The sequence below is a fragment of the Melospiza melodia genome, chromosome 12, assembly GCF_035770615.1.
Source record: "Melospiza melodia melodia isolate bMelMel2 chromosome 12, bMelMel2.pri, whole genome shotgun sequence".
In the NCBI taxonomy this organism is placed as follows: domain Eukaryota; kingdom Metazoa; phylum Chordata; class Aves; order Passeriformes; family Passerellidae; genus Melospiza; species Melospiza melodia.
This window is the reverse complement of record NC_086205.1, coordinates 7,747,076-7,767,474: the sequence shown is the minus strand read 5'-3', so window position 1 is coordinate 7,767,474 and position 20,399 is coordinate 7,747,076.

Genomic DNA, 20,399 nt, shown 5'->3' with positions numbered 1-20,399 from the left:
TGTGGAAAACCTGCCTTTGCTCTGGGAGTGCCTTGCAAATATCAGATGGAAGTGGCATTGCTGAGAGGGAGTGTTTTGGGGTGGAGGGAATATGCTTTATTCCCGATGGCTCACCCCATTCCTGCAGGGACCGTGCTGTGCCTGTCCTGGCCTTTAGGCTGGATCCTGCTTGGAGCAACACCTGAGTGCTGCTGAGAAGGGGCTTGTGTTGCTGTGCAGGAGCTCTGAGCAGGAGGCAAGGCTTGGCTGGAAGATTTGGGGGTGTTTTGGGTCAGTTTTTGGCCTGATTTGGCACTGATTGTTGGACTCAGCAGAGCTTTTGGCATGTTCTCACATGGCTGAGCTTGATGTCCTGCTGCCAGACATGGTGGCTTTGCAGAAGCTTCCAATGAAAACATTCTTCCACTAAGAAATCCAAGAATTAGACAGAGTTAAACAAAATAACAGTCCCAAGCGTGTTTTTGACTCATATGCCAGCTTCTGTGCATTCCTAGGGTGGGAGAGGCTGGGTCATCATCCTGTCTCCTCCTCTCCCTCCTCTCTGCCCCCAGCCCCTCCTGCAGCTCCATAATCTCAGCTTCCACCTGGGTTTCTTAAACAGGATGTTTAAAAAGCATCCCATAGCATTGGACCTGGTGAGGTGGGTTAAGTTTGGGAGAAACCCTCTGGGATCCAAGAACTCCTGCCTTGCCTTGCGTCCAAAACACAGAGCAAGCAACCAGAAACCCTGGCACTGGCCGGGCTGCAGGAGTCCCCCAGCCCAAGGGGTTTGGCTCATGGGATCAGACTGGAGCCAGCTGGTGAGAGAAGGGTCTGTGTGGTTCTGCTCACATCACACTGGAGATGGCAAGATGTCTGGGACCTGTCCTGATGTGGGAGGGATGCACAGCAGAGACTGGCACTTGAGGCTTGCTCTTGGAGCTGTCCAACACCTTCAAACAAGGCATTTTCACTATTTGGATGGGTTTGAAATCCCAGTTCTGGCCCTGGAAAAGCCAGTTGTTCTAAGGGTGGAAGTTAGGGGAGGTGGCCTCAATGTATTTGTGATGTTTCACCCTATGGAAAGGCTTGGAGAAGGCTGGAAGCTGAAGCTGTGAGTGCTGTGTGCATTTCTGCTGCAAAACTTGGATGAAATCCAATTGGAATCTCCTCTGGATGTGCCTGAGACGTGATAGATGTGCAGGATGCAAATCAAGGGCTGCAGCCAACACATAAAAGCTGTTTTCCAGCTTACCTGGTCCTGAGACTGCTCAACCCAGGCCCTGTGTGTCCCACCTCATTCCAGGCAGCCTTGGGTCAACACTTGCTGTGAGCACATCTTGGTTCATGGAGCCCCTTGCCCGCAGAGAATCCAACCTTTCCTTTCCTAATGCAGCAGAGCTGGTGGAAATTGTAAGAAGAAATTCCTCCCTGTGAGGGAGGTGAGGCCCTGGCACAGGGTGCCCAGAGCAGCTGTGGCTGCCCCTGCATCCCTGGAAGTGTTCCAGGACAGCTTGGACAGGGCTCGGAGCAGCCTGGGATGGTGAAATGTTTCCCTGCCCATTTCAGAAGCTGGAATGGGATGAGCTTTTAAGGTCCCATCCAACTCTTGACATTCTGGGATTCCATGCAGGAGAAGTGCCGTGCTGGGGGTGATTCACGCTCTACAAGGAAAAATAAATGCACTGTCTGTCTGTGGTGATGCAAATGGGACAGAGGTCAGGAACAGATTTCTAGGAAATGCTGAAGGACAGTGAGAATAGCATTTGAGGAAAAAGGCTGGAAGGAATAGGGAAGTGGAGCTACTAAACTTGTCTTTGCAGTCATGTTGAAGTCTTTGGAGATGGGGACACAGGAAGCTCCTGTGGAAAGAGGATATTGATACGACGGGCATGATGAAAGGATGAGCCAAGCAGGGAGATGGTCAAATACCAGAGAAGAACAGCTGTGGTAACCTAACAGGAGGCTTCAGGCCCTGTGTTGGGTAAATGTCATGTTTGGAGCATCTCTTTTCATGTATAAACAGTGTTTCATGGAGCATCTGGACAGGACACCCCTCAGGAAGAGCCCAGGTTTTGTTCTGGCTGATGCACAGGACCAGGTGTGGAATTAGTGGAGAGCTGCTCTGTACCAGTGACCAAACTGGGGTTGGATCTGCAGCCCTGCTGAACTGGGAGAGAAAAAGGGGGTGAAAAACAGGAGGGAAAAACCAACGAAAAACAAAAAACACACAAAAAAATCCCACAAATAAATTTGTATTTAATCTTGAAAGACATGGTGGCTGAGGCTGCCTTGCTGAAGGGTTTCTAGAAGCATCAGGAAATGGTGGGGAACCACGGCCAGGGCAGGTTTAGACTGGATATTAGGGGAAATTTCTTTGCCAAAAGGGTGGTGAGACCCTGAAACAGGCTACCCAGGGTAGTGGAATTCCTGTCCTTGGAGGGATTTAAAAGCTGTATGGATGTGGCACTTGGGGACAATGCTGTTCGAGGTGGCCTTGGCAGTGTTTGGGTGGGGTTGGACTCAGTGATCCTGGAGGGCTTTTCCATCCTGTTAGTTGTCAGTTAACTGGAAATAGCACAGGGGAAATTACACATGGGAAGAGGGAGTTGCTGGCAGCTTCTCTGGGAGTCATGGGAATGGGAAACCTGTGTTGCCTCTCCAAGGGGCCCTTCCATAGGGTGCCATTGTAGATTAACTACAAAATTTTACTTCTGAAGCACAGGAGTGGTTTAGTGGGGGCTGAGGAGACCATTGGCCTTGAGCTCTTACAAAACCATGAAGGGATGGTGAAAACCCACTGAAAAGTTTTCTGTTTGAGCCTTTCTCAAGCAGGATGGTGCTGGCAGCTGAGTTGTGGGCTCAGCTGGTCAACAAATGCCCTTTGTATCCCGAGTGATGCCAACAACTCGTGTGGGACTCAGGGCTATCTCCATAAAAAGGTGTTTTCAGTGCCAGCATCCAGCAGAACTCCCAGTTGTTGCTCTTGGAAGACAAGTGAAGCTTCAGGTGATGTCATGTCAGCCCTTCCATCTCCCACGTCATGTTACCCCAGGATATCTTGGTCCTACCTGCAGAGGCCATTCCCACCTTTGTTTTGGCACTGCTGGGACATAACAAAGAGCGTGGATTCTGGGAAGAGCTGTGAGTTCCAGCTCAGCTCAGCTTTTGGGAAAACAGGATCGCGCGTCAGAGCTGGGTTTGGGTGTCTGCAGGGAGCTGTTGTGCCCTGGGGGATCCGGGCTGGATGCTCGGTGCCCTGGCATGGTGTTGGCTGCTCCCCAATGCCGCCGTCAGAGTCTGGGAGTTTGGAATGCGTCCTCCAAAGACTCCCAGCCAGAAAGCTCTACCTGGGAGCAACAGGAATGCTGCTCCCAAGAGCCAGGAGGTCTTCTTGGGGCAGAACCAACCACCCTTGTGTTGCTGCCGCTGGTCATCCAGGCTGGGGCCACCTCTGGAGTGGAGCAGGAGGCAGATGAAGAGTGGCTGGGGGGCTCATTCTGGTGCAAAGAAGGATCAGGGGGGACCTTCTCACTCTGTCCAACACCCTGACAGGAGGGGAGGCTCAGGGAGTTTGGTCTCTGCTCCCAGGGAACAAGTGGAAATGGCCTCAGGTTGCACTGAGGGATGTTTAGGTTGGATATTAGGAAGACATTTATTCACAGAAAAGGCCAGGAGACAATAAACACCCAAACAATTCCTGGTGTGGGTGAACTCTGGATTTACCTATTGCTGCCGTGAAATTTGTCCTCTTTTCCCCCTCTCTGATCCATTTCACACAGCATCTCACATTCAGTTCCTTGCTGAGGAGCCAGTGACGTTCTCATGGAGCACTGGAATTACAGTAAGTCTTTAGGGATAAATTAAAATTAATGCAGTTCCTGACCCAGGTGTTAAATTTGTCCTTTTCCCTTGTGTAACACTGGTGTAATGAGCAGTGCCCCACACTGTGGACAATTATCCGTGCTGGAAAGCTTCAGGATGACTCCCAAACAAGGAAAGAAACACTTTAATAATGAAAAACTTAATGCCCTAAGTTGTACATACAGGGTTTTGCTGCAAGAAGGGACTTGTGGATATTGTCTCTGAGTCTACAGAAACACATAATTCTCTTAAAGCTCCTTTGTTCCTTTGGGTATCCTGAGCCATGCTGGGTGTGTGTCTCTAATCTTGAAATCTATGAGCTTTAAGGAAAAAATTAAGTTAATTAAAACAGTTTTTACATGTATTGTCAGGTGGCGCTTCTGAGTGTGGGACCAGACAGCCCGGATCCACGCTCACTGAAACACAGGAATCTCTCGCCATTATCCCCTCCCAAAACCTGCCTAATTTGGACCAGAGCCGTTTGAAGCTCTGGTGTTTAGGGAATTAAAATCCTATTTCTCAACATGTCTGCTCAATAGATGTCAGATCCCAGGGGGGAAATTGGGAGCCATAGGAAGGAGAGGAGGGTGGGAGAGCACATTAAGCAGCCGCCACTCCCACGAATATATTTCCTCCTGGCGAGGCGTTGATGAGATGCTCTGGGTTTGCAGGAAGCTTGAGTGCTGCTTGAGTTCTTTTTATCTCCTTCCTGTGTCCTGGCAGAGTTCATCTGACAGCAATTGGTGACAGGTTTGTGTTTTCCTCCAGTTCCCTGGAGCAGAAACTCTCCCTTCCCTTGGCTGCTGGTGGTGAAGTCATGAATTCCAAGGCCCTTGGTGGTCAGACCCCTGTGTGGAGCTTGTTGGCCTCCCCATGTATATTCCTCAGCCAGGAGCAACATCTTGCACCACTTCCAAAGTTCATTTGGGCTTCTTTCACCTGACTTTGGTGCTGGGCAGGTCCTTGGTGTTCCACAACCTGAGGGTTTCCTGGTTTTCCTGTCCCAGGTGGCTGCAGGGCCAGAGCCCAGGTTTGGTGAACTGATGTTGCAGCCTGTGGCAGCCACCACAGGTTGGATGTCAGCGCAACAGAAAACAGCATAAAACTGCCAAATGGGGCTTTTTTTAGCATTGCTTTAATTTGCTCCCTCAAAAATGTCAGGGTCTGGACTCCTGTCCTTTTATGAACACCTCATCAAGATGCTGTAGCAAGTTCCTAGCCCTGAAGAACCAAAACTTGGGAAACAAATGGGCTTTAATAGGGTAAATGTCTTCATTAATGTCATTCTATAAAAAAGATTTAATTAGTTTTGGGGTTTTTTCCATGTTGGAGGAAAACTGTTTTCCTTCACTCATGGCGCAGATGCCGGTAACGCGTCAATCCTTGAGCGTTGCCCAGAGTTTGGGCACCCCAGCACAGGAAAGAAGGAAATTGTTTGTGTTTGACTGCAAAAATACAGTAATCTGGGAGGCCATATGGTGGAGGAAGCAGCTCTAAGTGTCAATTAATTGCTCAGGATTTGTTTTTAATTTCCCAATCTAAAGTTTTCATTCTTTCCCTGCACAGCCCAGCAACGCCCCTGTGCTGGGCTGATCCCCAGTGTGGGCAGCAGGAAAGGGGTTGGGATTGTGCCCCTCTGCCCTGCTCAGGTGAGACCCCACCTGCAGAGCTGCCCCAGCCCTGGGGCCCAGCACAGGAAGGAGCTGGAGCTGCTGGAGAGAGCCCAGAGGAGGCACCAGGGTGAGCAGAGGGATGGAGCAGCTCTGCTGGGAGGAAAGGCTGGCACAGCTGGGAGTGTTCACCTGGAGGAGAGAAGGTGACTGTGGTCTTTCAGTATGTGAAAGCCAGAGAAGGACTTTAGATAAGGGGTAGAGTGTCAGGGCAAGGGGGAATGGCTTCAAACTGAAAGAGAGTGGGTTTGGATTAAATGTTAGAAAGCAATTCTTCCCTGCGAGGGTGCTGAGGCACTGGCACAGGGTGCCCAGAGAAGCTGTGGCTGCCCCTGGATCCCTGGAATGTACCAAGCCAGGCTGTACAGAGCTTGGAGCAACCTGGGACAGTGGAAGCTGTCCCTGGCCATGGCAGGGTTGGGACAGGATGAGCTTTAAGGTCCTATCCAAACCATTCCATGACTTCATGAAGTCAAGTCACTCAATTGCTCAGCTGCTGTGTCTTTGCAGACCTCCACAACCTTCCCAGGAGCTACAAAGGGCAACTCAGAAATCACAGGAGAAGCTTCCCCAAGTCTGTTTGCTTGGAGCAGATGGTGCTTGTAAGGATAAGGGGAATGTGTCCTGGGAGGGGCTGGTTGTCCTGGGACTCTCCCTTTGAGTGAGTTCTGCTCTCAGGACATATCTGGGGCTACTATGAGTTCCTTCTTAGGGAATTCCATCCCTAGGATGCTTCAGGCTTGTTCTGCCTCTGCCAGCAGTGAGGTGAGTTATGGCAAAGGGATGCTTTGGAGAGTAAAACCCACATGCCCCGGGACTGCCGGCAGGGGCTGCTCCAGGTGGTCCTTAAAGGTAAATGAGGGTGCAAAGGCTGGCAGAGAACCCCTTTCTCCTGGCACAGGAGGTCCTGGAATGTGCAGCCCCCATGGGTTAATCCTGGTGGGATGTGGTGCAGAGCAGCCTCTGTTCTCCCTGCCCCGTGAATCCTGTGGAAAATGTGGCTATGGCCATCCCACCCACCCCAGGATTTCCTTCACCAGGGATCTTTGGGGTAAATTCCTCTGTAGCTGAGTCCAGCAAAGCTGTCAAATGAGCTGTAAACCCAGTCTGTGAGTGTGGATCCCTCTGCTCCAAAGAGATCCAAAATTCCTCAAGCCCTTTGGCCGCACTTTGGGGTGGGAATGTTCAAATCCTTGTGTAGTTTTGCCCTGCTGGGCTGCACCCTGGTCCCACTGCAGACAGTCTGATGCCACCAAGGCCTCATGAACTTGTTCAAAATGTGCTTCCCCATTGCAGCTTTGTGCCAGGCTGTCCCTGTGGGTGGCACGTTCCAGGCTGGCAGCCCTGAGTGCCTCATTCCTTGGCTTGTCCAAACAAAGGCAGGTGGCTGATGTGCTGGGAGAGGGAGGCAGGAGTGATGCTCTGAGCTTGGGCTGAAGGAAACAAACAGGTGGGAGCTGTACCCTTTGTGGGGAGGCTCCAGAAACAACAAAGTTGTTGGGCAGGGCCCAGAGAGAGGTGGGAGCAGCCAGCACAGCTCCAACCACCGTGGCAGCTCCTCCACGTGCCCTGGGCAAACAAAGCAGCATCTGCACGGCAGCACCTGAGCCAGCCCTGGCAGGAGGCAGCAAGGGGTCAGGAGGGCTGGCCGGTTTCTAATGCACCTTTTCTAAGCTCTCAGGAATGTCAGAACCCAGAGCAAAACACGTCTGCATTACCCTCTGACCCCAGCAAGGTGTGGAACGCCCAGGAACCAGCTGGCTTTGCTTCCTGATTGCCCCCCAGGATTCCAGCACAGCACTGGGTCACCTGTCCCTGCTGCTGTGTCCATAAGGAGATAGAGGACTAGATACTATGCAAAATTTCTTCCTGCCCCGTGAAATGGTGGAGTCACCATCCCTGGAAGTGTTCCCAAAACGTGTGGATGTGGCACTTGAGGCCATGGGTTAGTGTGGAACTCTCTGGTGCTGGTTGATGTTTGGGCTTGGTGATCTCAAAGCACTTTCCCAACCCTGAGGATTCCATGGGCAGTAAGGATGCTCTCTCATCACACAGAGGCCACCAGCTTGCCTCTGGCAGAGGCATCCTCCAGCCCAGCAGCACAAAGGACACACCTGGGCTGGGAGAGCAGGCAGGTGCCACCTGCACAGCCCGGGGACGTCCCCGGTGCCGCGGAGCCTCGGGAGGCCGTGGCCTGCTGGCATCCCTGGCTCCAGGCTGGGAGGTGCAGCGGGGTGGCTCTGTGTGCTCAGGGATGAGGCTGAGCTGTGGGACATGCTCCCCGTGGGGTGGCTCTGTGGTTTGTTTGCTCAGGGAGATAAAGGCTGGCGTGGGCTCGGCCGCACGTGGGGCACCGGCTCTTGCGCAACGCCGTGAGAATGAAAACAAACCCCAAGTCCTTCCTCTTCCCTTCACCCCTGGCATTTAGTGGAAATGCTGATGGGCTTGGTTGGTGTTTTTATGTCTGCTTGTTGCTTTCTTCCTGGCCAAAGTCCATGTTGCCAGAGATTTTCAGTTAAGCTTTTTCCTGGAAAGCTTTGCTGTGGAAGAGGAGTGCCTGGAGAAGACCTGGGGCTCTGTGCAGGTGGTGGTGGTGGGATGCACTGACCAGGGCTGAAACAGGGCCATCTCCTGGGGCCAGCAGGAAAACTGCAGCCTTGGAAGATAGAGGAAAACATTTGAATATTTTGAAGGTCACAAACCCAGGGGGAACACATGAGGGAATCATGGAATGGTTTAGGTTGTAAGGGACCTTGAATGGTCATCCAGACCAATCCTCCTGGTGTGAGCAGGGAGAAATTCAGATACCATTGAGGATATGCAGGGAGAGCTGAGGAGCAGCAAAGCTCAGAGCTGGGTGACACAGTGCCAGGGTAGGGTGGCTGCCTGTCACCTGTGCCCACCACACCCTGGGATGGAGCCAGGTGTTTGCTCAGCTGCTGTGTCAGGATGGGTCACCACGTACTTCCAGTGTGGGATCTGCATCCAGGGAGCCATGGGGGCAGGAGAAGGGCCTCAGCAGCAGAGGAGGTGCTGGGAAAGGTGCTGTGAGGATCTTGCAGTGACCCAGAGCCCAGGCAGAAGGGCAGAGCTGGGTGTCACACCGTGGCTCTGTAGCACAGGGGGTGTTACTTGCAGGGTGCCTTGGTAGGGTGTGGTGTTCAGTGCAGCTTTTTATGAAAAATCTCACCCTGGGCTTTTTGTACAATCACAGAATGGTTTGCTTTGAAAGGGACCTTAAAACCCATCTCATTCTACCCTCTGCCAGGGGTAGGAACACGTTCCACTATCCCAGGTTACTCCAAGCCCTGTCCAGCCTGGCCTGGGGCACATCCAGGGATCCAGGGGCAGCCACAGCTGCTCTGGGCACCCTGTGCCAGGGCCTCAGCACCCTCACAGGGAGCAATTTTTCCCCACTATACAATCTAAATCTCCCCTCTTTTAGTTTAAAACCCCTTTCCCTTATCCTATTGCTATTTTCTTGTGTAAAAAAATTTTCTCTCTCTTTTATAAGCCCCTATAAGAACCAAAAGGCTGCAATAAGCCAAAATTTTTCTCCTCCAGGTGAACACTCCTGTCTCTCTCAGCCTGCTGGTGGCAGCTGCTGCTCTTCCCAGTGCTCTGTTCCTCTGCTCTTGTCCCCTCCAGGCATTGGTGTCCAGCTGTCCTGGAGATGTTCCTGCAGAGAGGAGATGGCCTGGCTCAGGCTGAGTCATGGCATTTTTCATCCATCTTGCCATCCCAGTTCCTGGAGGGAACCTTTGTGAGGGTGATGTGAAGTGCTTAAAGTGTCTTGTGAGCCCTGGGCAGATGCTCCAGGAGGATTGATATGATGTGGATGTGGTTGTCTGGACTTTGTGTTAGATGTTTCCCCTGGCCTGTGGCCCTGAGTGGCCTTCTGGCTCATTGTGCAGGATGGCTCCCAGACCCAAACTGGCATCAGTGCCAACCCAGGCTGGTTTGACAGTGCCAAGTGGCTCCTGCAATCTGGTATCAGGCACTTGGTCTGGTGAGTTTTGTTTGCCAGGGAAAAAGGCTGGGGTGTGTGTTCGGGGGCCTGTGGGTCAGAGTGGCTGGCTGGCTCCTGAAATTCCACATGGCACAGTTTTTGGTCCCCTTGGGATGCTTTCTGCAGCTGCAGTGTGCCTGGAGCTCTGGGCTTTGTAGGTCTTGGATCCCAAACCCTAGGCCTAACCCTACCCCTAGGCCGAGCTGTGCAAGCAGCCTTGGGCTAAGGCTGTTTCCAAGGAAAAAGCTATGGAGGAAGCCATTGTGGCAGTTCTGTTTTTCCTTTGAGAGTATCCAAAGGGTTTTCCTTTGAGAGTATTCTGTGGGAGAACACATGGGAAGGACTCAAACAGACAATGTGCTCCCCTCCCATCAGGACACACTGGGCCCATGATAAGGCTGGGTGAAAGGGGAGGTGTTACAGACATGTTTTATGAAAAATGTTTTCTTTAAGATTTTTTTCTCTTGAGAAGCCGAGAGACTTTAAAAACAAAATGTAAACAATAATTATCTGCTGCTGTGGGATGCAACGGGTGGATCTGTGATTGATCTCATGTGATTGTTTCTAATTGATGGCCAATCACAGTCCAGCTGTCCAGGCTGTCTCAGTCAGTCACAAGCCTTTGTTATCATTCTTTTTCTATTCTTAGCTGGCCTTCCAATAAAATTCTTTCTTCTATTCTTTTAGTATAGTTTTAATATAATATAGATAATAAAATAATAAATCAAGCCTTCTGAAACATGGAGTCAGATCCTCGTCTCTTCCCTCATCCTGAGACCCCTGCAAACACCATCACAGCGAGGTTTGCCGGAAGGGCTGGTGTGAAGAGTGTGAGAGGGGGCAGCACACAGGGGCCCCTTGAATCCCACCACACCAGGGACCACTCAGGAGGAGAAATCAACAGAGCCCATGAGAAAGTGCTGTCCCTGCCAGCCTGCTGCAGCTGGAGCAGCTCTTACCACGGGCACCTCCTGCCCTGGGCACCTCTGTGTTCTGCTGTGAACCCTGGCTGGGCTGTAGGGCAGGGAGTCCAGCAAACACAGCTTGGATTGGGCCTAACCTGGTCCTTGGAGCTGGAGAAGGGAAGCCTGGGAGAGGGAGCATCTCCTGATGTCCTGGTTAGAGGCAGGACCTCACCAACAGGTATTTCAAGGGGCAGGGCAAGTCACAGGAGCCCTGGCACGGGGAGGTGCCAGGGCCTGGCTCTCCTGTTGGTGTATGGGGTCTGGTGTTGCCAGCCTGGTGTGGAGGGAGTGGGCAGGACCTGAACACTGGCCATGGCCACGGGTGTGCTGTGCCCTTGTCCCCAGGCAGCGCTGTCTGTCCCACCTGGGTGAGCCACACGCTTCCCTCCTGCCCCTGGCCAGACCCAGTTTGCCAGCAGGGTCCTGCAGCTGGAGCAGGAGACACACGAAGCTGGAGATCTTCCCAGAAAGCAGGGCACAAGCCCCACTGGGCTGGTTGGTTTGTTTGTGCTGGAGCTGTCACATCCCTGTGGTTCCTCTCTCTGGCTGTTGCAGACTGTGTTTCTCTGACCTCAGGTGCCCTCCTGGCTCTGCTGGTTTGGTGAGGAGTGAAGGCTGGGAGGAAGGCTGGTGCCCTGCTGGTGGCTCAGGCTCTGCTCTGCTCACAAGGATGTTTCTGCCTCTCCTCTGCCTCTGAGGCCCCCAGGTCCTCATTGAGCACAGCATGGAGCTGAGTTACACTGGCAGTGCTGGGTGACCTTGCTGTTTGCAGTTCTCCCACCTTTATTTTGGCAAGACAGGTCCTGGCAGCCCTGCTGGCAGTGGGACACCTTGTGCCTGCAGCAGGAATGGGAAGGTTGGCATGCAGATCCAGGACAATGGGATGGTCGAGTGTGATCACTAGAAGCAGCTCCCTTCTTGTTTTCCAGGAGTCTTTCCAGCTGCTCCCTCAAGCTGGTGCCAGCCTGGCCCTGTCCCAGACATTCCCTGTTGCCCAGGCTGTTGCTGTGGGTCGGGACTGAGTGTCCTGGAGATGTCTGTGTGCTCCAGGAAAGCCCCCAGGGCTGAACCTCCTGAGCAGGGAGCTCGGCTGTGCTGTGCTCTGCCAGAGTCAGCACGTCGTGGCCTCTGTCCTGTGCTGGGCAGAGCAGGGAGGGAGGAGCCCCGGGCCTGTTCCTGGCACTGCACAGCCCTTGGCACGCAGGATAACCCTCCCAGGGGCTGGAGCAACCAGCAGCCCCTGCCAGGGCTCTGCCTCCTTGTCCTTGTCTCTCCCAAATTTGCGCTGAATCAGGGCACTCCTCCAGCTCACCTGGGTGGGCGAGCACAGGGACTGTGAGCCCTGGGGGCTGCATGGGCATCACCCAGCTCCTGCTGGGGTCAGGTTTGGGATCAGGCCAGGTCAGGTGTCCAGGTGCAGCAGATGGGTTGGTGCAATCAGTGTGCCTGTTCCTGTTGGGCAGGGAATGTTGCTCACCTGCCCGGGGAGGTTCACGTGCTCCACAGCTTGGCGCCGCCTGCCAAGCCTTAATCTCCATTGTTTGACAGCTGGAGTGCTGCTGACGTCAATGCCATGGCTCAGGGGGCTTTTGGGGAGCCATGGGCAAGTCTCCGCACACGTGGGCTTAGCAGGAAAACATCCCTCTGAAACCACAACAGGAGAGCAGGCAGGAGGAGGAGGAGGAGCTGGAGAAAGGACAAGGGGTGCAGTGCCAAGTGATGCCACTCCTCTGCTGACTCACAGCCCGCTCTGCCCACCTGGGCATCATCACTGATGCAGGAAAATGCCACCCTGCGTGTCCAGCTTGCTGGGAATGGCTGCTGGATTCCTTCCCCAGCCATGCTGAGGGTCTGTGTGTGCCCTGGAACCATCAGGCCTGCCCTTCTGAGCCCATGGGGACAGTGGGACCACTGCCATGGGAAGCTGGGTGTTGTCTGTGCTGCTGGGTGACAGCTGCTCTCCTCTCATCCCTGTCTCAAGGCCTAGGGAAGAGGTGTGGATCTGCCCCTCCCTTCACTCTATTGTCATTACAGAAGCTGCTTGTCCCTGTCTGGACTGTGCCAGCTTTGGACATTGCTGTCCTGCCTCGAGGGAGCATTTCAGGATGCTGCTTGGAAGCCGTGCTCATGTCACTTTTGGCTTTGGTCAACTCAGCTCTGCTGCTCTCCTCACAAAGGAAATGGGTCCTGTGAATAGGTTATGGGAACAACACCCTGTGTCTCCTCTGGGCTGATCCTGCCTCCAGGAATCCATGTTGTGTTCATGGGTCTGGGGAAAGCTGAGCATCCACTGTTTCTCCTTGCAGGGGGGGTCCAGGTCCAGCTTTCTTGTGTCTGTCTTGCAAAGCCTCACTTATCTTCGGAGCCTGGATAAAGCTCTGGAGAGTCTTGGCATGGATATCATTGCTGCTTCCACTTGTGACCTTAGCAACACATCCTGATGGGAATTGTTCTCCAAGCTGGAAATCCTGTCTGTTCTGCTGCAGGGCTCCTGCTCCCCAAGCAGCACGAGGTCTTTGGCCAAGGCAGCCAACCCTTCCTGCAGGGAAATCACTCTTGTCCTGTGGCACGGGGCAGACACCCCTGGCACAGCCCCTATCCCTGGGCTGCTCTGCTTTAACATCCTTAAAAATATTCTATATTAAAAAAAAAAAAAAAAAAAGGCAGCAACCCAGGGAGTGAGGAGACAAAAGAGGAGGAAGTCTTACAAGAGGAGGAAGTTATCACAAGTAACTCCCAAGGGATTGGTTTTTTTCCTGGCATAGAAAGCAATTTGGTGGCAACTGCACTGAAACTCAGCCTGGGTCGTACCTGGGAAGTGGAAAACCCTGAAAGCCATTCCAGGTCCTGAGCTGAAAGCCAGGAGGGTCAAAGAACCCTGTAAATAATCCACTTCTCAAATGTAAGTTGTTTTCTTTTGCCCCCCCTCCCTGCCAGCACAGAAGATCCTGAGTAACCCCGGAGTAAATTACTCGACATCTTGCCTTAGGTTGCCTTTGGTTGTTTGCACCTCTGGCTGATTGTGTTTCTTCCTGAGCTCATATTTTTGAGGCCTTGGAAACTGAAAGTTGGATGATATCCACCAGGCAAGGATTTTACCAAAGTGTCTCAGTTTTCAGGTCTCTGGGGAAGAAACATCGACCATGGCTTGGTCCAGAGGAGGGGAAGTAGCTCAAGTTGTGCCTTGGTGAGTTTTTCTGGAGAAAGCTGGATTCCCCTCTGCAATTACTCAAATGCTGTGATTCAGCCCTCTCTCACTGAATGAGGCATCCAAAAGTATGCAGGGAGTTTCTTTTCCTTGAAATTCTGCTCCAGAGGGTACATGTGGGCTGTATAACTCGAGTTTTCCGTCATAGAGATAAAAATTGCTCTTGATTACCCAAAAAGCCTCCTTTTATCACTTTTCTTAAGTGAGCATCCTCTGTGTATGACCTTATCTTCTTGTCCACCGTGCCCCAGGGTGCAGTGGCAAACCCCACTATTTTTTAGCTGATATTCCAACAATATTTTTTGTCAAATATTCCAGCCAAGATTTCATATGTGCACATTTCTGTAGCTAGGGGGTGTAGGACAGGCTCTGCAGCCCAGCCCAGGCTTTGGAGACCCACAATCAGTTTTGACCATGCTGAAGGCACTTTGAATATCAAAATAATGAACAAATCAGAGGAAATTACCACAAGCATGCTAGAAACTTCCCTAGAAACTCAGCTGGGAAGACTTAGGACAAGTTTTTTGCACACCTTTAGAAAGGTGAGGCTGAGAAGACATGGTATTTTGGTTAGAAATGTTAATAAAAGGTGTTGCTTTCTGCTACAGACCTGACCTACTGCTCCAATGAACCCGGTGTTGGCACGTGCTGTGATTTTAGCCATGACTTACAAAATTTGTGCTTGCCTGAATCATCAGGGAAGAGGCAGGGAACTGAGGGATTGCATGGAAAAGATGCAACCCAGCAGCACAAGGGTGAGGGGTCAGAGTGGGGCATGGCATCCTTGATTCCATTCTTCTCTGGAATCCCTGACCCCCCTTGTCCATTAAAAAGTGGCTGGATCATGGCATGGCAGGGAGAGTCACCTAATCACTTCTGCCACTGAACAGCAGCACCTCATCAGGATCTGGCTTCCTCCCTGGGCCACAGTGGCAGGTTCCACCTCCCTGGTGATCAAGGACCAGGGGTCCCAACCCCCTTTTTGAAACAATGATGGCCCAAAACCATCGGCACAGACTGGGCTCAGTGTCCCAAAGAGCTCCCATTGTTCCACTGGCCCCAGGAGCCAGGGATTGTCTGCCTGCGAGCTGGTTCCTGTGGGCCTTTTACAGTCAAAAATCACATGTTTTCCATGGAAGAACGGCTGTGAAAAGCTGACATCTGAGAATCCAGGGCTGTTGGTTCTGCTGTCACCCACCTTGGTCATGGGGCTCCCTCTGGACAAGCCCGGCCAGGCTGGGTTAGTCTCTGCTGTGACCTTGCAGATTCCAAAGGTTTTGCAACACACAATTCCTTTTTCTTGTTCTTGCAGCTCTGGGAAGAGCAGGGCTGGTGCTGAGAACTCGGCCCAGCCTTTCTGCTCATGGCTTCCTCCATTCTGGACAGCTCTGGAGCACACTCGGGCAGTGTCCCCTCTGTGCCTGAGCTGCCAGCTCTGCCAGCCCTGATCCCTCCCTGCCACATTGTCTGTGCCATGGTAAGGCTCCAGGAGTGGGACACAGAATGCCAGATTGGTTTAGGTTGGATTTAGAGCCTTAAAGCCCATCTCATTCCACCCAACACCTTCCACTATCCCAGGTTGCTCCAAGCCCTGTCCAGCCTGGCCCTGGACACTTACAGGGATCCAGGGGCAGCCACAGCTTCTTTAGAACCCCACTCTTCTGCTTGAATCTATGGCGTTTGATCCAAAAATGGTTTCCTCAAGTTCTGCCTCTTATTGGTCATTTCTGCTGTTTTCCATTGAGCTCAAGTTCAACACATTCCCATTTAATTAAGGAATTGAATCTGGGAGCAAAACCTGTTTGGATCTGCTTTTACCTGGGTGCACAATTACTTTGGGCTTTTCTCTGCTGAAATCATTGATTTTCTTCCTGAATCCTTCCAGTAGAGAACCCTTCCTACAAGAGTTTCTTGTACCCATGAAAAGGTGGGAGAAAGCAGAACCCAGTGCCCAGAGGTCTCCACTCCTCTAGCTGTGTTACCCACACAGCTGCCTCTTCGGTCCTGATCCAAGTGCCAGCAGTGTCAGGGCACATTCCCAGTGCAGAGGAAGCCATACCAGTCAGCATTCCAGTCAGCCTTTTCAAAATAATGGCTCCAAGCTCCGTCCAACCTGGCCTTGGATGCTCCAAGGATGGGGCAGCCACAGCTGCTCTGGGCAGCCTGGGATGTGTTTATGGAGAGATCCCCTTGAGTGAATTGCAAAGGGCTCCGGGATAATTCAGCTCCCAAGAAATGGAGGGAAGAGACAAGGAGCATCCCAAGGAGGGAGAGGTCAGGAGGATTTTGCTGCCTGGACCATTGAGTGTGGCAGATCCTTGGTGCTGAGATGGGGTCACGGGGAAAGAGAGGCAGAGCTGTGGGATAGTAGAGGAGAAAAGTGATGTACATAAACACCAGACTCTTAGAACACAGGCTTCTCAGTCTTTCTAGTAACTCAAACTTAGCTCAGTGCTCATCCATTTCTGCTGACGTTTGCCTGACCCTTCGCTTCTGAGAAATGGCCTTTCCTGTTCACCGAGTTCATCACACAAAACATGCTGATTTGTGGCTGGTTGTGTGGTTTGGGGGGGTTTTGCTAGCAGAGAATGTTTTGGTAGGAATTCTCTTACTCTGTAAAACCTCTTGAGCCCCAAGTCCAGCAGCTTTCAGAGAAAAATCAGAAGATGTGCGTCAAGCTTCTCCCCCTCACTCTACCCACCTCCCTGCAGATTTCCTAAATCCATGAAACTGGGTGGAGGAGGCTGTTCCTTACTCTCAAAAATGCAAGGCTCAGGCTGGTTGTGCCGGGCTCTTGGCCAGCCTGGTTTCTGTGAGCATGGAAGACCTCAATGAGAAGCTCTCCCCACCACATCAGCCCATAGGAAAACCTGCTTCTGGAAAAGGACTTTCTTCCTGCCTTTTAAAAGCCAACTGCAGGGTGTTCCTGGTGGAGCAGGAATATTTTCCAAGGGCTAAATAATTATGTTTAATTAGTTTTCATTAAGGTTGTGGCCAATCCACCCTTCTCTTTAGGATCTCAGCATCTGAAAGGGCTTGGAAACAATGAAGTAGGGAGAATATTGTACTGTACCTCACTCATTTCCATCTGTCATGGAAAAGGACCACCACACTCCCAAACTCCTGGGAAAAAGGGACCAGCAGATTGCACATTAGATGTCCAGCTGTCCCTGGTGATGGGAAGCCATGGAATGTCCAGCCAAGCTGGCACAAAGCCAGCTGGGGCAGTGGATCCTTGGTCCTCACCTGGCACATGACTGAGTCACTGGTTTCCATTTCACAGCACCATTGTTCCATCTGGAGCATTAAACCCTGGAATCACAGAACGATTTGGGTGGGAAGGGACCTGTCCTTTCTGTTCCATTGTGGATGTGGGACACAGAATCCCAGACTGGTTTAGGTTGGACAGAACCTTAAATCCCATCTCATTTCACCCCCTGCCATGGGCAGGGACAAATTCCACTATCCCAGGTTGCTCCAAGCCCTGTCCAGCCTGGCCCTGGACACTTACGGGGATCCAGGGGCAGCCACAGCTTCTTTAGAACCCACTCTTCTGCTTGAATCTATGGCGTTTGATCCAAAAATGGTTTCCTCAAGTTCTGCCTCTTATTGGGATCATTTCTGCTGTTTTCCATTGAGCTCAAGTTCAACACATTCCCATTTAATTAAGGAATTGAATCTGGGAGCAAAACCTGTTTGGGTCTGCTTTTACCTGGGTGCACAATTACTTTGGGCTTTCATCTGCTGAAATCATTGATTTTCTTCCTGAGTCCTTCCAGTGGAGAACCCGTCCTACAAGAGTTTCCTGTACCCATGAAAAGGTGGGAGAAAACAGAGCCCAGCACCCAGGTATCTCCCCTCCTGCAGCTGTGTTACCCACACAGCTGCCTCTTCGGTCCTGATCCAAGTGCCAGCAGTGTCAGGGGACATTCCCATTGCAGAGGAAGCCATACCAGTCAGCATTCCAGTCAACCTTTTCAAAATAATTGCCAAGGAAGAGCACACACCCTCTGTTTGAATCCATTGAGTGTCCTGTTTACCTTTCCTCTTGGACGCTGCAGGAGAATGTCCCGGTATCACCTGGCCCAAGAAAAAGGGAATTATTCATGAAGGCTTGAAAAATCCCCTGTCCTGGCACTTTTCTGAGTTGAAGAGGTGCCAGCAGCCCAGGTGAGAATTCCTGGGGTGGGGATTGTGAAAGAGGTTAAAAAACATTTTGAGACTTGGCACAGTGCGGTGGGGACGGCTCTGCCCTAAGGAGCTGCAGGTCTGCTTTCCCTCTTGGCACCCCACACCTGTGGGTTTGCTCTGTGCCACAAGATTCTGCTCCTGTGAATTGTGTAAAATGGGCCTCGGTGCTGCAGAGGGAAATGTTGGCCTGGGAACCCATCAGAGACACCTTGGACAGCATGGCAGGAGCAGGAGAGGGGCTGGAATTCCCTGGGTAGGTTGTTGTGCAAAGAATGATAAATTGCTTCTTACAGGACCTCACCCTATACCGACTGAGTGTGTTAAATCAAACCCCACCTCACACTCACCATTCCTGTGTGATTCCCAACACCAAGCTGGCAGTCAAAGCACAGCCTTCTGCACGCTCCATGTGATGGGGCTTGGAGCAGCCTGGTTTAGTGGAAGATGTTCCTCCTGCCCATGGCAGGGCTTGGGAATGAGATGGTCTTTAAGGTCCCTTCCAACTCAAACCATCCTGAGATTCTACCCAGTGGCTCTATGATCTTCCTGCAGCACCCCCAGGGAGCTGCAGCTGTCCCAAACTCTCTGTATGGAGCATCTTCGGACTGTGCCAAAGGTAGCTGGGACACCCCACGTTCCAGTGAGACCCCAGTCCAGTTCTATATCCCCAACAAGGTTGTTTCTTCCCCATGAGAGAGCACTGCCATGCCCCGGTGTGCCCTGGAATGTGTCCATGGGCTCTGGGAGGAGAACATGCAGCTTTGGCACTGGTGCCCTCCTCACAACGAGGGGCTCAACCTGCTGCTCTCCTTCTGCCTGGGAAGTTGGGTGCTGAAGGAGATGTTCCCGAGGCTGGTCCCTCCAGGAGAGATGTTGGCTGTCACTCAGCACTCTGTGAGTGGCTGTCTCTTATCTCTGGTGCTGCAGAACAAGGAGTCCTGGGCTGGTGTCCAGCTGGGGGTGCCAGCAGCTCTGGACAGGCTGTTCGCAGCGCGATTCCTCCCGGTGCGCTGTGCCACGCTCTTGTGAAATGTCCTGGCTGCATCAGGATCGGGGCTGGCTCTGAGGCTGGAGGAGGCAGGGAAAGCCTGGCTGCCTGGTGAGCAAAGACAGCACCAAATCCTGCCCTTTCAACTCTTCTGTGCCCACGACCTGTTAGGAGGATGTCTTACATCAATAGCTTTTTTCCCCAAGGATCTGTCTCTAGACCGTGGCAGCGCACTGCTCTGTGAAAACCCAGAAACTTTGTCCATCTGGATGGCACCAACTGCATTCAAGTGCCAGAGAGCTGCTGCCTGTACGCACCTCCACACCAGGCTGTGATCTTTCCCCTCTAGGTTCCATTTAGCCCCAGGTTTGCATCATATCCTGGGCATCTCTTCTGGGAGTTTTCCTGGCTGACAGGACAAGTTGATGTGCCTGTCCTTGGGTCTGCCCTGCATTTTGGAGGGGCAGAAGCTGCTCCCAGCAACCTCTGCAGGAGTTAATTTTCCTTAATTTGGGTGAGTTAGGAACCAGCTTCCTGATGCATGGATGGACCAGGCAAGACCTGCACTGCTGTTTGTGGCAGCAGAGGGGAACTGGCTGAGTCTTAACTCCTCGTGGCATCTTCCCATCCCTCTGCTGCAGCTCTGTTTGTGCCCAGGCTGGGTTTGAGTTGACATCGTTCATCTGAGAGCAAACCTGCTGGTGGGCCTGGAAAAGGAGATGAGTCTCCAGGTGCCCACGGCCTTCTGCTGACATCAAGAGCCCACAGAGAGGGCAGCCCGGATCCCTGGAAGACCCCAAAGCCCAGGGCCTCTGGGGATGGGAGGAGGTGCAGCCTGAGTCATGCGGGAGAGGAACTGCTGCTGTGCTCCACCTATCTCAGTTATGTTCCATCCCCTGCCCTGCAGGGGAGCAGGCAGCAAACCATGAGTCAGGCATTGTCCAGAGGGTCTCCAGGGGACACACATCATGCTATCATCTTTCCTTGGCTATCTCCTCCACAACTGCATCCCACAGCTGGCCTGGCGGCCTCTCCTCCTGTTTTGTTTGCTTCCTCCTGGCTGCAGACTGCTGGAAGGGGAAGCGTCGACGGTGCCTCTCAGTCTATTCTACCTAAATTTAAACCACTATTTTTATCTTTCCAGGCTCATTGTGTTTCAAATTTGGTATGAAAAAGCCACGCGAGGGAAGCTGTTGTGTGATGTTTGGTGCCCTGGTGATGAGGGCCTGGGGCTGGGACAGGCCAGCCTTGCCACTGCGTGTCCCGTGAGGGACAGGGCTGTGTTTCCTACAGACATTCCCCAAAGGAGCAGGGAGGAGGCAGCAGCAGGATGGGATGTCCCATTTCTCTTCCCAGTTGAGTGTTTCCAGTCAAGAGGCTCCTTCAGCAGCACAGAGATAACAGAGGTGGGCACATTTCAGGCAGCAGTTCCCAGAAGTGGGCTGACACTTCTCACTGGTGTGACCTGGTGACTTTGCAGAAGGAGGAAAAGCAAAGCCAGAGGTCAAAGACAGGAACAGGCATT